The sequence below is a fragment of the Pseudoliparis swirei genome, chromosome 1 (assembly GCF_029220125.1).
Source record: "Pseudoliparis swirei isolate HS2019 ecotype Mariana Trench chromosome 1, NWPU_hadal_v1, whole genome shotgun sequence".
NCBI classification, from domain to species: Eukaryota; Metazoa; Chordata; class Actinopteri; order Perciformes; family Liparidae; genus Pseudoliparis; species Pseudoliparis swirei.
In genome coordinates this window covers 1,374,100-1,392,344 of record NC_079388.1, presented here as the reverse complement: position 1 = coordinate 1,392,344, position 18,245 = coordinate 1,374,100, and positions in this window count along the sequence as shown.

Sequence of the window (18,245 nt, the reverse complement as noted above, 5' to 3'; positions counted from 1 at the left end):
CACATCGCTCTGACCTCAGGGGTCAGGCTTAAGTGTTGGGTAATAGGGGGGATTATACATCAGTGCTATGGAGATACTTAAGAGAGAGGGACGGGGAGTGAAATACCCGTAAAAAGATAAATGATGCTGCTCTCAGTCCGCCGGCGGACATGACAGCAGCAGAAGCAACTTTAAAATACAACACTGGCCACCATTTAAATCATTGACATGGATCAGTTCCAGTCTCAGTGGATCTTTGTCAAACTAATAGTCATACCTTGCACACTTTCTATACCTTATGAAGAAAAATGTTACCCTTTATCTTAAACTGGTGAGACTGTATTCAATTCGGTTTATTTTGTACAGCCCAAAATCACAAATTACGAATTTGAACAATAGATGTCATGTGACCAGATGAACAATAGATGTCATGTGACCAGATGAACAATAGATGTCATGTGACCAGATGAACAATAGATGTCATGTGACCAGATGAGGAATAGATGTCATGTGACCAGATGAACAATAGATGTCATGTGACCAGATGAGGAATAGATGTCATGTGACCAGATGAACAATAGATGTCATGTGACCAGATGAACAATAGATGTCATGTGACCAGATGAACAATAGATGTCATGTGACCAGATGAACAATAGATGTCATGTGACCAGATGAACAATAGATGTCATGTGACCAGATGAGGAATAGATGTCATGTGACCAGATGAACAATAGATGTCATGTGACCAGATGAACAATAGATGTCATGTGACCAGATGAACAATAGATGTCATGTGACCAGGTGAACAATAGATGTCATGTGACCAGATGAACAATAGATGTCATGTGACCAGATGAGGAATATATGTCATGTGACCAGATGAACAATAGATGTCATGTGACCAGGTGAACAATAGATGTCATGTGACCAGATGAACAATAGATGTCATGTGACCAGATGAACAATAGATGTCATGTGACCAGGTGAACAATATATGTCATGTGACCAGATGAACAGTAGATGTCATGTGGCCAGATAAACAATAGATGTCATGTGACCAGGTGAACAATAGATGTCATGTGACCAGATGAACAATAGATGTCATGTGACCAGATGAACAATAGATGTAATGTGACCAGATGAACACTAGATGTCATGTGACTAGATGAACAATATATGTCATGTGACCAGATGAACAATAGATGTCATGTGACCAGATGAACACTAGATGTCTTGTGACCAGATGAACACTAGATGTCATGTGACCAGATGAACAATAGATGTCATGTGACCAGATGAACAATAGATGTCATGTGACCAGATGAACACTAGATGTCATGTGACCAGATGAACAATAGATGTCATGTGACCAGATGAACAATAGATGTCATGTGACCAGATGAACAATAGATGTCATGTGACCAGATGAACAATAGATGTCATGTGACATATGAACAATAGATGTCATGTGACCAGATGTACAATAGATGTCATGTGACCAGATGAACAGAGTTACATAAACATTCAATGAATATGACAGAATATGACACAAGGTTTTAAGAAAGGGAGCTCAAATAAAAGGGCTCTCCTTTTCAAAGAGAGTGTGTGTGTATGTGTGTGTGTGTCTAGGTGTGTGTGTTTATGTGTGTGTGTGTCTAGGTGTGTGTGTATGTGTGTGTGTGTCTAGGTGTGTGTGTGTATGTGTGTGTGTGTCTAGGTGTGTGTGTGTATGTGTGTGTGTGTCTAGGTGTGTGTGTGTATGTGTGTGTGTGTTTATGTGTGTGTGTATTTCATCCCCTAAACTCTCTGCCAGGTAGCTCTGAGCAGATGTTCGCCCAGTGCTTAGCCAGCTCCCATGAAACCCCAAAGGCAGGTCCCCATTAAACACCTCGCTGGCGTCCTTCACTTCCAAATCAAAGTACGACTTTATAGTGAAGCATTTGTTTCCGTTAACACTGAATAATATCGAAATACAAACCAATCAACCGGCTCATCTGTTCATTTGCACATTTGAGAAAACATTTATGTTCACGTCTAACCTCGAGTACTAACACTAACACTCACACCAAGCGGAACAATACAAATGAATGTTTTCTGGTTGTGTTTCCATGAAGCTGGATTTATGATTACAGTATTCATAATCCACTGTACGACCGTACAGGGAGAGGTGAAGGGGGAGTGAACCCTCACTTAAAAGGTTGGTTTATTGATTTATTAATATATATATATATATATATATATATATATATATATATATATATATATTATGAGCTTGTTGCCCAGAATATGACAGGAAGACCTGAGGAGCATTGGTAGCATATTGTTGCTGTTCATCTAGTCACATGACATATATTGTACATCTGGTCACATGACATCTATTGTTCATCTGGTCACATGACATCTATTGTTCATCTAGTCACATGACATCTATTGTTCATCTGGTCACATGACATCTAGTGTTCATCTGGTCACATGACATCTATTGTTCATCTGGTCACATGACATATATTGTTCACCTGGTCACATGACATCTAGTGTTCATCTGGTCACATGACATCTATTGTTCATCTGGTCACATGACATCTATTCTTCATCTAGTCACATGACATCTATTGTTCATCTGGTCACATGACATCTAGTGTTCATCTGGTCACATGACATCTATTGTTCATCTGGTCACATGACATATATTGTTCACCTGGTCACATGACATCTAGTGTTCATCTGGTCACATGACATATATTGTTCATCTGGTCACATGACATCTATTGTTCATCTGGTCACATGACATATATTGTTCATCTGGTCACATGACATCTATTGTTCACCTGGTCACATGACATCTAGTGTTCATCTGGTCACATGACATCTATTGTTCATCTGGTCACATGACATCTATTCTTCATCTAGTCACATGACATCTATTGTCCATCTGGTCACATGACATATATTGTTCACCTGGTCACATGACATCTATTGTTCATCTAGTCACATGCCATCTATTGTTCATCTAGTCACATGACATATATTGTTCACCTGGTCACATGACATCTAGTGTTCATCTGGTCACATGACATCTATTGTTCATCTGGTCACATGACATCTATTCTTCATCTAGTCACATGACATCTATTGTCCATCTGGTCACATGACATCTATTGTTCATCTAGTCACATGACATCTATTGTTCATCTGGTCACATGACATCTATTATTCATCTGGTCACATGACATATATTGTTCATCTGGTCACAAGACATCTATTGTTCACCTGGTCACATGACATCTAGTGTTCATCTGGTCACATGACATATATTGTTCACCTGGTCACATGACATATATTGTTCATCTGGTCTCATGACATCTATTGTTCATCTGGTCTCATGACATATATTGTTCACCTGGTCACATGACATCTAGTGTTCATCTGGTCTCATGACATCTATTGTTCACCTGGTCACATGACATCTATTGTTCATCTGGTCTCATGACATATATTGTTCATCTGGTCACATGACATCTATTGTTCACCTGGTCACATGACATCTAGTGTTCATCTGGTCACATGACATATATTGTTCACCTGGTCACATGACATCTATTGTTCATCTGGTCACATGACATCTATTGTTCACCTGGTCACATGACATATATTGTTCATCTGGTCTCATGACATCTATTGTTCATCTGGTCTCATGACATCTATTGTTCATCTGGTCTCATGACATCTAGTGTTCATCTGGTCACATGACATATATTGTATATCTGGTCACAAGACATATATTGTTCATCTAGTCACATGACATATATTGTTCATCTAGTCACATGACATATATTGTTCACCTGGTCACATGACATCTAGTGTTCATCTGGTCACATGACGTCTATTGTTCTGTCCATCCTGGAGAGGGATCCTCCTCTGTTCTCTCCTCAAGGTTTCTTCACCTTTTTCCCCATAAACGTTTTTTTTCTTTTTCTTGGGAGTTGTTCCTGATCCGATGTGAAAGGTCAAAGGTCAGGTCTCTGTGTACAGATTGTAAAGCCCTCTGAGGGGAGTTTGTGATTTGTGATCATCTGCACCACCCAACAAAGTCATCCACCCTGTCTTCAGCCTCCTGTTGGCCACTAATACACCCCGGAATGCCTCTTAAAGTGTGTTCTCCCAGCATGCCTTGCTGGCTAAAAAGGTGAATTGAGCCGGGAACTGGACTGTGTCCAATCTCTATTGACTCCCGGCCCCCCCGCCCCGCGTCCTCGTACTGCTGTACACGATGGGGGAACGTCCAGAAACGAATGGACTCCTTCATTGGTTGTGACAGCTGTGCAGGATTTGACGGACAGGAACTAATTTTTCCATCATACGCAAATAAAAACAAAAAATAGAACGCAAATAAGTGGCTTATTAGAGGCAGGTGTTGAGCAAACCCTATAAATGTAAATATCAGTTAGCGTGGTTCATTGCCATCATGATAGAAACATAGCTGCTGTAATCTTAATATGGAACTTCATTTTGAAATGTTTTACCTTTTTCGGCTTTTTCAGCTCTAGAGAAGATGCATTTAGTTACATTCATAAATGCTTCAGTCCGTCCTGGGGAGGGATCCTCCTCTTTCTCTCCTCGAGGGTTCTTCACCTTTTTTTCCCTGTAAAAGGTTTTTTTTCTGGTTTTTGGGAGTTGTTCCTGATCCGATGTGAGGTCAAAGGTCAGGGATGTCTATGTGTACAGATTTAAAGCCCTCTGAGGGGAGTTTGTAATTTGTGATATTGGTCTGTACAAAAAAGACTGAATTGAATTGAACACGCAAAAAAACCTGTAACGCTCTAATGACGTATGCTTTTCAAAATAACTATTTCCAAACCAATAACTTTTCTGTCCTTTATTAATACGAAGATGTCCATACATGTGTTCGTCGACTGTGAACTAGACCGGTGGTTCCCAAACAAGAACCACGACATTACATCATGGACCTGTAAGGATATTCTGAAACTGGGCACTTCACAAATGATGGAAGACAGGTTTCCGGACGCGCGTGAATTAAGTTATCAACATTTAATGGCAGGAAAAGTAAAGAAACATTCAAGGCCTCACGATCGTGGTCTTCAAAGGTCCCGACTCCTCAGGTCCAGCCTGAAGCACCCGGGATTCCGTCAAAAGAGAAAGCTATTTCTCCATCTACCGAGTATTAGTCTCAAAAACAGCCAATCCTCACCCTCAAAGGTGAGTCCAGCCTTTAACACCTAGTGATTGGTTCAAATTCCCGCTAGAAAAATGGAGGGGTCGAATGTCACTGAACCCTGGGTCAAAACGTCACTTGACAAGTATTTTCACAATAAAAGTCCTGTCTATTATTGTAAATCACTTCACGGGCTTCAACCGGCTTCGTCAATCTATAATACTAACATACAGTCACTCTCATGCAATATACATTAATTCTTGCCATTTACATTTGCATAGAGTAAACATTACCCCTATGCTTCATAATACATTAATAACAATATCAATATTCTCCCTAATATTTCCTATTATAATATCTTTCTATATGTAATAATTTAAAGCATAAGACCTCTGCACATGTTATTAAAATAAACTATTACAACCTAACAGACCCCAGTTGAAACAACTTTAATGTCTAAATAGGCGTCTTAGTTGCTTTGAAGAGCATGAAGTCAATAAGTGACGGTAACATTAATATTGATATGAAATAATATCAAACCAATGGGGAAATTGAATGATGTTGTTAATAGAAACACATATAGTTGAGTATCATCTGCATACAAACTGAGGGTGACTCCTAGTCTCATGAAACACTCCCTAATGTGCTGGTCATCTGCTCTTATCGACTCAGTGGAAGTCAATAAGTGTTTTAATGAACAGTGAAATGTTTGGCTCATTCTGCAGAGCCCTGTGGCCAGAAGGAAGCGTATTAATATTGAACATTGCACTCCTTTAGTTCGAGAGCAATACACCCGCGAAGTGGTAAACGGTTCTCGAGATACGCGGAAGAAACGCCGATAGACAAAGAGTCCGAGCTTTATGATCGGAAGGACCAATAATATACGAGAAGTCATCTCCCACACTGTGTGCCTGATATCGGTGTCAGAGCCTCTGAACGGTGGAATGTGCTGTTCAGGACCCCCGAGGGGATCCGGCTATGGCCCTCAATAAAAAGGAAACACTTTCCTTAACCGCTTCCCGTTGTGTTCGTCTTGTGTTATCAGACAGTGTCTGTGGGTCTGTGGACACAATCAAACAATGTTATGTTAAAATAGTTAACAGGCCTTTACTTCATCCCTAATACAAGCAATAATGTTCATATTTTACCTTTGTTAGATCACATTTAGGAATTAAGTTGATTCTTGTGTGTGTTTTTTAATAAAATGTAATAGAATAGGAGGTATCGGCTCAACGGGGCCTGCATGTCATCAGCTGCTCATCAAAGGTGACTTCAGGCCCGGGGTTGTAGAACAGGGAGGCGGGGCCTCCGCTGGTTCCCCTCCGCCCTGGCGGCAGCTCGCTGGTCTCTCGGCCGTCCAGCCGGTCCGTCGTCTCGGTTACCAAAGAGGAGAATCCTGGATATGGTAGTGGCACGGAGAAGTTCTGCATCCCACGGGGGTTCTGTGGATTCCCTTTGGACTTAGAGTCCGGGAGAAAAGGCTGAAAAGAAGACTTGACGTCCTGCACATGAGTAACTGCCGTCCTGGTTGCCTCATCAGCACATGGGCCGCATCCGGAAAGGTCTTTTCATTCAATATATGTATGTTTTATTATCCCAAATAGCCCATTCTCACAAATTACAAATTATCCTCAGAGGGCTTTACAATCTGTACACATAGACATCCCTGACCTTTGACCTCACATCAGATCAGGAAAAACTCCCAAACCTTTCCCGGGAAAAAAGGTGAAGAAACCTTCAGGAGAGAACAGAGGAGGATCCCTCTCCAGGATGGACAGAACAATAGATGGGCAGCACGGCGGCTCAGTGGTTAGCACTGTCACCTCACAGCAAGAAGGCCCTGGCTTCGAATCCCGGTCGTCCCGGTCGTTCCAGGTCCTTTCTGTGTGGAGTTTGCATGTTCTCCTCGTGTCTGCGTGGGTTTCCTCCGGGTACTCCGGTTTCCCCCACCATCATAAAGACATGCACTGCAGCCTCACCCCGGTTCGTATGGATGTGAATGAATGTTGGTGGTGGTCGGAGGGGCCGGAGGCGCTGATTGGCTACCACGCTTCCGTCAGTCTGCCCCAGGGCAGCTGTGGCGACTGATGAAGCTTACCACCACCGGTATGACTGTGTGTGTGTGTGACTACTGGACTCTGGACTCTGTAAAGCGACTTCGGGTGACTTGAGAAGCGCTAAATAAATGATGATGTCATGTGACCAGATGAACAATAGATGTCATGTGACCAGATGAACAATAGATGTCATGTGGCCAGATGATCAATAGATGTCATATGACCAGATGAACAATAGATGTCATGTGACCAGATGAACAATAGATGTCATGAGACCAGGTGAACAATAGATGTCATGAGACCAGATGAACAATAGATGTCATGAGACCAGATGAACAATAGATGTCATGTGACCAGATGAACAATAGATGTCATGAGACCAGATGAACAATAGATGTCATGAGACCAGATGAACAATAGATGTCATGAGACCAGATGAACAATAGATGTCATGTGACCAGATGAACAATAGATGTCATGAGACCAGATGAACAATAGATGTCATGAGACCAGATGAACAATAGATGTCATGTGACCAGATGAACAATAGATGTCATGTGACCAGATGAACAATAGATGTCATGAGACCAGATGAACAATAGATGTCATGAGACCAGATGAACAATAGATGTCATGTGACCAGATGAACAATAGATGTCATGAGACCAGATGAACAATAGATGTCATGAGACCAGATGAACAATAGATATCATGAGACCAGTTGAACAATAGATGTCATGAGACCAGATGAACAATAGATGTCATGTGACCAGATGAACAATAGATGTCATGAGACCAGATGAACAATAGATGTCATGAGACCAGATGAACAATATATGTCATGTGACCAGATGAACAATAGATGTCATGTGACTAGATGAACAATAGATGTCATGAGACCAGATGAACAATAGATGTCATGAGACCAGATGAACAATAGATGTCATGTGACCAGATGAACAATAGATGTCATGTGACCAGATGAACAATAGATGTCATGAGACCAGATGAACAATAGATGTCATGAGACCAGATGAACAATAGATGTCATGAGACCAGATGAACAATAGATGTCATGTGACCAGATGAACAATAGATGTCATGAGACCAGATGGACAATAGATGTCATGTGACCAGATGAACAATAGATGTCATGTGACCAGATGAACAATAGATGTCATGTGACCAGATGAACAATAGATGTCATGAGACCAGATGAACAATAGATGTCATGTGACCAGATGAACAATAGATGTCATGAGACCAGATGAACAATAGATGTCATGTGACCAGATGAACCATAGATGTCATGAGACCAGATGAACAATAGATGTCATGAGACCAGATGAACAATAGATGTCATGAGACCAGATGAACAATAGATGTCATGTGACCAGATGAACAATAGATGTCATGAGACCAGATGGACAATAGATGTCATGTGACCAGATGAACAATAGATGTCATGTGACCAGGTGAACAATATATGTCATGTGACCAGATGAACAATAGATGTCATGAGACCAGATGAACCATAGATGTCATGTGACCAGATGGACAATAGATGTCATGAGACCAGATGAACAATAGATGTCATGAGACCAGATGGACAATAGATGTCATGTGACCAGGTGAACAATATATGTCATGTGGCCAGATGATCAATAGATGTCATGTGACCAGAATGAATCATTACAGAGTGTATGAATAGTTGGTAGTAGGCATGGACTACGATGTATGAATGTATATATGTATGTATGTATATATTTACTTGTGAGTATGTATGTACATATATATATGTATGCATGTATATATGAATGTATGTATGTATGTATACAGTATTTGTACACTACCGTTCAAGAGTTTGGGGTCATCCAGACAATTTTGTGTCTTCCATGAAAACTCACTTTTATTTATCAAATGAATTGAACATTTCATAGAAAATAGAGTCAAGTCATTGACAAGGTTTGAAATAATGATTAATATTTGAAGTATTAATGTTGTTCTTCAAACTTCAAGCTCAAAGGAAGGCCGGTTGTATAGCTTATATCACCAGCATAACTGTTTTCAGCTGCGCTAACATAATTGCACAAGGGTTTTCTAATCAGATATTAGTCTTCTAAGGCGATTAGCAAACACAATGTACCATTAGAACACTGGAGTGATAGTTGATGAAAATGGGCCTCTATACACCGATGGAGATATTTCATTAGAAACCAGACGTTTCCACCTAGAATAGTCATTTACCACATTAACAATGTATCGTGTGTATTTTTGATTACTGTTATCTTTATTGAAAAAACAGTGCTTTTCTTTGAAAAATAAAGACATTTCTAAGTGACCCCAAACTTTTGAACGGTAGTGTATGTCTGCATGTATGTACGTATGCATGTATATATATATACATATATATATATTCATGTATATATATATATGTATGTACGTACGTATGTATCGTCTGTGTGACTGATATTGTGATACTGTTTCTTGTCATTTGTTTTAAAAGACGCATCCACAGAGTTTGTCCCTGTATGAAGGCGTGACATCATGTTTGCTCACGCTGTAACCATCGTTTGTTTTCTCTCATTAATAACGGGCTTTTATTTATTGTCGTCGTTTGTATTCTCTATCTACACCGCTCCATTTCAATGAGGCTCCATGATTAACCAGAGGATAAATGATAATTGTACGTAAGCATCGCCGTGACACCGTGCCGATCAAACCCCCGGCTCGGAGCACAGCAGCCTGTTTGTGTTCACGCAGCCATCTTTCAATGGGACTCGGCTCTTATTGTTGTTGCTAGAGCACATTATTCATAATTTGAAAAGCCAATCATGCTTGAACCACCAAAACAAAACTATTAGGCTGCTCAGCAGCTTGGGCTGTGCTGATGGTTCTGTCCCAGTTCCACACCCAGATACTGTACACAGGCAACGCCTAATGGGCTGGGAGGGTAGGTGTGAATAGATGTGATTATATATTAGTTATCGCTCCATCTGTGTCGGCCATTGGTGATCTCGTAATGGGCTTCACCTTTTATCTTCACCAAGGAGTCTCTAAGAAATCCTTTTTATAATCAGAATTATATTAATAAGGGCAAAAACTAGGGATGCACCGATCTGATCGGCGCCGATCCATATCGGCCGATATTCCCATTTGATAAAGTTAGCGGAAGGATTTAAGTGGCAACATCCGGTTTTGCAAAGTTAGCGGAAAGAACCACGTGAAACAACATCCGTTTTTCAAAATAAGATGTCGACAATCATACACTAACATATAAAAGTAAACAATGAACTGATTTTGTATCTTTATAGATATTTTCTGAGATTTAGCTTAAATTATGCTAACATTAAAACATTTTTACTGTACCAAGGAAGAGTTTATAAAAATAAGTCTGACTTTTGTTTGTTAAAAAAAGTCCTGTAAATATATTTCCCCAAGAGTTCCAGGAAATGAATGATGCAGATGTGTTCCATACATATCTGAAATCCCCTACAATAGCAATCAAACTATTTGAATGTCTCAATTAGGACATTTTTCAAAGTAAAAGTCCTAAATGTTTAAAGAAATCTGTAATTTCTTTAATGTTTGAGGTGCTTTATATATGTATTTCCTCATAGTCCTAGGCAATAATGCGACACAATAAATAGAATGCTTCAATCGACACCGTGATCGGTGATCGGTATTATCGGATCGGCAGGTACTGATTTCAGTGATCGGTGATCGGTATTATCGGTGATCGGCAGATACTGATTTCAGTGATCGGTGATCGGCACCAAAAACCTGATCGGTGCATCTCTAGCAAAAACCCTTTCCCTGGACATGCATTGACGCTAACGAGAGTCCATCTCAATACTGGACCACTTTCTTAATATGTTATCACTTATTTAGACACAACAACAGGTAGAGCCCATAAAGGTTAATGTGATGGATTACATATGAACTTATTCTGCTTTACTCTTCAACAGACTCAGTGACACTGACATTGTTTCATTCATGCGATCTGTTTGCTCATGGGCCATGGCAGGAGGCCGGCCCACCAGGCAGGAGGCCTCAGACCCAGCAGGTCCAATGGACCCTGAGAGACGTGAAGTCACAGGGACTCCAGGGAGGAAGTAGAGTGAGTAATGTGTGATGAAGAGATGTAAATTCATCCTTACGGATAGAAGGGAAGAGGAGAGAGGTGCTCAGTGTATCCTAAAACATCCCTATGACCCTACTCAGTGTCTCCTTTCTTTTCACAATAAAAGCCCTGAACATGAACGCTGTTCAACTGAAATTCATTCAGAGCATTTCACTAAAACAAAACTCAATAAAATAGTGTCCAGTAGTTTTAAGCTGTACAACAATTGACATCAAACTGCAATACGCTGCTCTGGGTCTTTAGGATGTCTTCTGCATGCAAGATTCTATTCTATTCAATTCAATTCAGTTTATTTGTACAGCCCATTCTCACAAATTATAAATTTGCCTCAGAGGGCTTTACAATCTGTACACATAGACATCCCTAACCTTTGACCTCACATCGGATCAGGAACAACTCCCAAACAACCCTTCATGGGGAAAAAGAGAAGAACCCTTCAGGAGAGCAACAGAGGAGGATCCCTCTCCAGGATGGACAGAACAATAGATGTCATGTGACCAGAAGGACAGATTTAGAGTTAAAATACATTCAATGAATATGACAGAGTGTATGAATAGTTCATAGTAGGCATATTCCACGATGGAGACCTCCACGATCCATCAGGCAGATGGAGGTAGAGAGGAGGAGTGGGCGGAGTCTCAACAGTGGGCGGAGTCTCAACAGGGCAGTGGCATAGTTGTTAGTAGGCATATTCCACGATCCAGACCTCCATTCTAACCTTCTTTTCATTCTAACTGTCACACATGTGCATTGTTGTTGGTATAAATAGTTATGTTGTCAAATATTTGTAGGTGAGAATTTTGCATTTTGGTGCCGTTTATTTGCCACGCCCCCCTTACTCAAAGTTAAAGCCACTGGTAGACCCCTGGATGAGCGGTCTGGAGCTTGGAATCAACTGCAGGAAGCCAATTCAAAAAAAGGATCTCCATCAATCAGGCGGAACGCTTTGCTGCAGAGGGTTTCTGGGAGTCTCCAGGAGAGCACATAGATATGTATCGAGAGGAGACTTGATATCCACTCCGCTGTCTGCTCTGTGACAGGCCCGTCTCACACCAGACACACAGCCTCCGCTGCATACGGATGTGTCAGAGGGCTCATGCAAGCTAAAGACACACACACACACACCTTTCATTAGAATGACAGGTCAGTGTATGGAGGGCTGGATCGTGGTCCATGCCGACTACCAACTATTCATACACTCTGTCATATTCATTGAATGTGTTTTAACTCGAATGTGTCCTTCTGGTCACATGACATCTGTTGTTCATCTGGTCACATGACATCTATTGTTCTGTCCATCCTGGAGAGGGATCCTCCTCTGTTCCCCCCTGAAGGGTTATTTGGGAGTTGTTCCTGATCCGATGTGAGGTCAAAGGTCAGGGATGTCTATGTGTACAGATTGTAAAGCCCTCTGAGGCAAATTTGTGAGAATGGGCTATACAAATAAATTGAATTGAATTGTATTCAGTCTATTGGTTTTGCTTGCAGTTTTGCATTAGCTGTATTTTTCTCATTTCTAATAAACGTGCTCCTGCTCTTAGGCTCTGAAGAGAATACAACATCAAGAGAACTGTGAAGTGAGGTTTGTCCGCCGCCGCCATCATCAGCAAAAACTCCATGAAGATGGAAAAGTATCAATCCTGCAGAAAGCTGCTCAGAGACCCGCCTCCCGCTCAATGTGGTCGACCCATTGGTCACTCTGGACACAGAGTTTAACTCTTTAATATGACATTGTTTTCATGTAGCCCGGCGCTGTTTGTTTGTAAGGGCTGAAGGTAGGCTGATGATGATGATGATGATGATGATGGACCGACTGCCGGCTCACTTTTCATTGTTTTAAATGAGTCAACGAAAGACAGAGAGAAAGAACTGCGAGCTACACACAGCTGTTGCGAAGCTCCTCCCACCCCCTTAAAGTGACAGAGAATCGACCCCTTGTGTGTTCAACATATGTTTACACTCTTCTGCTGCTACGTTCTTATGTCAGTGATGTGATTCATAAATGTTTCCTTTGATTATGAAACAAAAGCCCTTTGTAGCTTTTCTGAGCCGAGATGCTGCTCGTCGCCTTTGCAATTTTTGATCGTTAATTATTCATATAGTCTAAGGAGATTGATTGAAAACACATTAATTATTTTCACATTATTATTTATTGGGTGATATTTATATTAAAATAGAAGATTGATTGGGAGAAACATTCAGCCCCCACATGAATGGAATGATCTTTTGTTTCATGACCAGATTTTCTTGCCACTGCAACAATTTGGTCATCGTTAAATATTTGACTATTCAGGTTCAACGGTAACTATTTTAATATACAATTTTAATTCTATGCAAGTTTTCAACATTACACTGCATTTATTGTTATCACCTTGGTTTAGTGTTAGTGTCCCATAGTCCTAGCGTGGAACTTAGTAGGGGCATAAATTATGAAGTAATTGGAAAGCTGCAAATATGTGAAATGATTCAGTGGGAAATTTCCAAGGTGATTACACTCAACGAGTTCAAAGCACTTATCTCAGCACCATTAAAACCGCCATTACAGCTCCGCAGATGACACCTTAAGGTGTTGGGGGGGGAAAAGACTGGCGAGTGGGGGTAAGGAGTGTGGATGTGTGCGCATTAACTGAGGCTTGTGGTGGAAGGCGGATGCACTGAACAGCATGTTTAAAGATGTCATGCATAACTTTGCTTGTTAGCGCTCTCAAATGGCCATAGGAGGATTTGTACGGACTTTTCTTCAACGACGTTAGCTAAACCCCGGCAACTGTTGTGTCAGATGTTAGTGATGTCAAACCAAAGTATAATCATTCTGTGTTCCTCTGTTCTATGTTGTCAGAATATAATGTTTTGTATGATGAATGACTAATGTTTTGAAACGTTATCTGATTATCTGCAGCCATGCTAGCAGCTCTGTAGCACAGTGCTATTGTCAGCATGCTAACACACTTACAATGATAATGTAAACATGCTGATGCTAATGAGTATGGCATGTTTACCATGTTCCCTCTAGCTTTGTCTCTTAGCATGCTAATATTTGCTGAATATCACTATAAACACAAACTACAGGTGATGCTGATGAGGAAGGTATGTTTACCATGTTCCCTCTAGCTCAGTGTGTTAATATGATAACATTCGTTAAATATCACTATAAACACAAATGAAAGCTGATTCTGTCAAAATGAATCTAGTTTTAAAAGTAAATTGGTCATAAACTAAAATATGGGACAAACTGAATTGTTGACCTTGTGATGGCGCTAGATGTCGGAAGGTAACCCAAAATATAGCAATTCATCCTGAAGGCCTGTAGTTAAAATTACATTTTCAAATGATGTCTTGAGATATTTAAGTCATGACCGAAATAGCGGACTGAAATAACACGACAAAATATTCAAATATAGAATGATGGCTGTCTAAAAATATGTAATTATAAAAAATATTCAATACCAGTGGTTGATTATTCAGTCCTACGGGTGCTTGAAAGTATAAGATATTTGTTTCCGACTTCCTTTTTACATATTTGATTGTCTTTTTCCTGATAATATGTGTACATTTATGAATTAGTCTTACTGTAGCTCATGGGGTGGGTTGTGGGTTGTGGCTCGTGGGGGAGAGCGGTCATCCCGTAACCACAAGGTACCCGGTTCAATCCCCATTTTCCCATGTTGATGTATCCTTGAGCAAGGCATTGAACACCTGCACTAGCTGCTCTGCACTGGCTCCCAGTAAAATCAAGAATCACTTTTAAAATTCTTCTCTTAACGTACAAAGCCTTGATTGGTGATGCACCATCATATCTTAAGGAGCTTGTAGTACCATATTGCCCCACTAGAGAGCTACGCTCACTAAATGCGGGACTACTTGTAGTTCCTAGAGTCTTAAGAAGTAGAATGGGAGCCAGAGCCTTCAGTTATCAAGCTCCTCTTCTATGGAACCAGCTTCCAATTTCAGTCCAGGAGGCAGACACAGTCACCTCGTTTAAGAGTAGACTTAAGACTGTCCTCTTTGACAGAGCTTATAGTTAGGGCTGAATCAGGTTTGCCCTGGTCCAGCCCCTTGATATGCTGCTATAGGCTTATAGCTGCCGGGGGACGTTTTAGGATGCACTGAGTACCTATCTCCTCTTTTTTCTCTCCTTAGGGATGAATTGTCATCTCTCAATCACACGTTACTAACTCTGCTTTCTCCCCGGAGTCCTTTTGACTTCACATCTCATGGGGTCATCGGACCCTATGAGACGGCATAGATCCTATCTGCTGATGGATCATCGAGGTCTGGGTCATGGAATTCCTGCTACGGACTACGCCACTGCCCTGTGGTTAAAGACACACACACACACACCTTTCATTAGAATGACAGGTCAGTGTATGGAGGTCTGGATCGTGGTCCATGCCTACTACCAACTATCCCATGGCCCTGCTGATGCTCCACCCATTGTTGAGACTCCGCCCACTCCTCCTCTCTACCTCCATCTGCCTGATGGATCGTGGAGGTCTCCATTGTGGAATATGCCTACCAAGAACTATTCATACACTCTGTCATATTCATTGAATGTATTTTAACTCTAAATCTGTCCTTCTGGTCACATGACATCAATTGCATCTGTCCATCCTGGAGAGGGTTCCTCCTTTGTTGCTCTCCTCAAGGGTTCTTCCTTTTTTCCCCGTGAAGGGTTTTTTCAGAGTTTTTCCTGATCCGATGTGAGGTTTTGGGACAGGGATGTCTATGTGTACAGATTGTAAAGCACTCCGAGACAAATTTGTAATTTGTGAAATTGGGCTATACAAATAAACTGAATTGAATTGAATTGAACTCCCAGCCCAATGCTCCTTAGGATGGGTTTTCCCCACTGTGGGATCAATAAAGTGTTCATTCATAGTGAACTCTGTTCTTCTCTTGAGTTCATTGCGATCCTTTTGCTAACTTTGCTGCTGATGTATTTGTTTATGATAATACCATAAAATGATGGTTTGATATAATGCACATTTTAGAGAAACTAGTTGGCAAGAAAAGAGAATTTGGAACCACAGTTTATCAAAAACAATTTTTTTTTAAAGACTATGGATTCAGTCATTGAGTCCCGAGAGTTAGAAATGAGAGGTTTCAGACTCTGTTAAGATTTTGTCTTGTGTCCATAATTAGGTTCTCCTCAGCCAGCCAAGGTCCAATAATGTGGTCTTGACAAGTTCCTAGTCTGCATAATCACTCCTGTCACAGCACACGAAGGGGAGGCCATGAAGAATTTCCTCCGGAGTCATCATTGTCATTGTGTGGAGCCTTGTACTTAGCCCTGTCACCTGCAATTACTGTCAATGTGGAAGTGTAACCCAGCTGACACCAAGTTTAACTCTTTGACAGGCTGTCAGCCGCCGGGCTTTTTCCATCACTTTACCTCCTTCTGTGGTTCACAAAGGGGATTCTGAGTGAAGGGCACAATGAGATCTGTTCCTTGCATACAATGAAGTATGAAATGCGTTGAGGAGGACTGAACAAAATTATGAAAGATAAATTATGTGGTGACGGTTTAACTAACAGCTGAAATGATTTGGTTTGGACGTTGATTGTAAGAAACATGATATTTGGTGGCAAGTAGAGTTGGTTTATCATCGAAGAAACAATTTGGTCAGAATAACCACAAACGTTGGGGAGGTCACTCACAGGTAACACGTCTTCAGCAGCGAAACATGTGCAGGGTATAATTTAAAGACACGTCTCATCACATTGGTCTTGGATTTTATTAGATCGCTCAAAAGTGGGCATGTTCTGGCATAGTGAGCACAAGTCTCACCAGAATCCCATATGATCTCACAGGACTTTACGTCACCACGGAAACAATTCACCAAAACTAGGTAGTGTATGGAATACCTGTGCAAAATATCCACAAGGCCACTCACACAACTATACCCAATCAAAATCCCGATTTATTTGAAAACTTTGAACAATGAAAACTGATGCTTTTAAAATACATTTTGATAATAAATAATTATGATTACTGATAGGATGTTAGCTATTTATGCTTTAAGGGTGTTCATTTTACACTACAACATTATTAGTAAAAACTGCTTAACGCTACGTTTAAGCTATTCAACTATGGTTAAATAATTTAACTTCATGGTTATTCTAAATAACTATGTCCTTAGCTTTAGGCTACAAAAGTACTTAATGATGCTCAGGAAACGGGGGCATCAGCAAGGCCATGCCAGGAGGCCGGCTCACCAGGCAGGAGGCATCAGACCCACCAGGTCCAATGGACCCTCTGAGACGTCATAGATCCTATCTGCCTGATGGATCATGGAGGTCTGGATCGTGGAATATGCCTACTACCAACTTTTCATACACTCTGTCATACTCATTGATTGTATTGTTACGGTGTTTTAATTTGTGTATAATGATTCCTTCTGGTCACATCCTGGAGAGGGGTCCTCCTCTGTTCTCTCCTGAAGGTTTCTTCCCTTTTTTCCCCGTGAAGGGTCGTTTGGGAGTTGTTCCTGATCCAATGTGAGGTCAAAGGTCAGGGATGTCTATATGTACAGATTGTAAAGCACTCTGAGACAAATTTTGTAATTTGTGAAAATGGGCTATACAAATGAACTGAATTGAATTTATTTGTTGTTATAGCGTTGCAGCACCCTCTTAGCAAATGCATGCGGTGTCTGAACATCCTCGGTCTTAACGACTTCTTTCAGAAGACCTTTTGCTCTTTGACATCCTTGTTGTGGTGTCATATGTAGACCGCTCACTAGGCTGCCCCCTGGTGTATTGTTTCAGAAAATTAAAAAAATCTTGATCTGGTTCTCTCTTCAATATAATTTTCAAAAGTTCTAATAAACGAAATGAACTGCAATGGATTACCATCGAATCAAGTCTTGCAGCGTCAGCTATTTGTGTA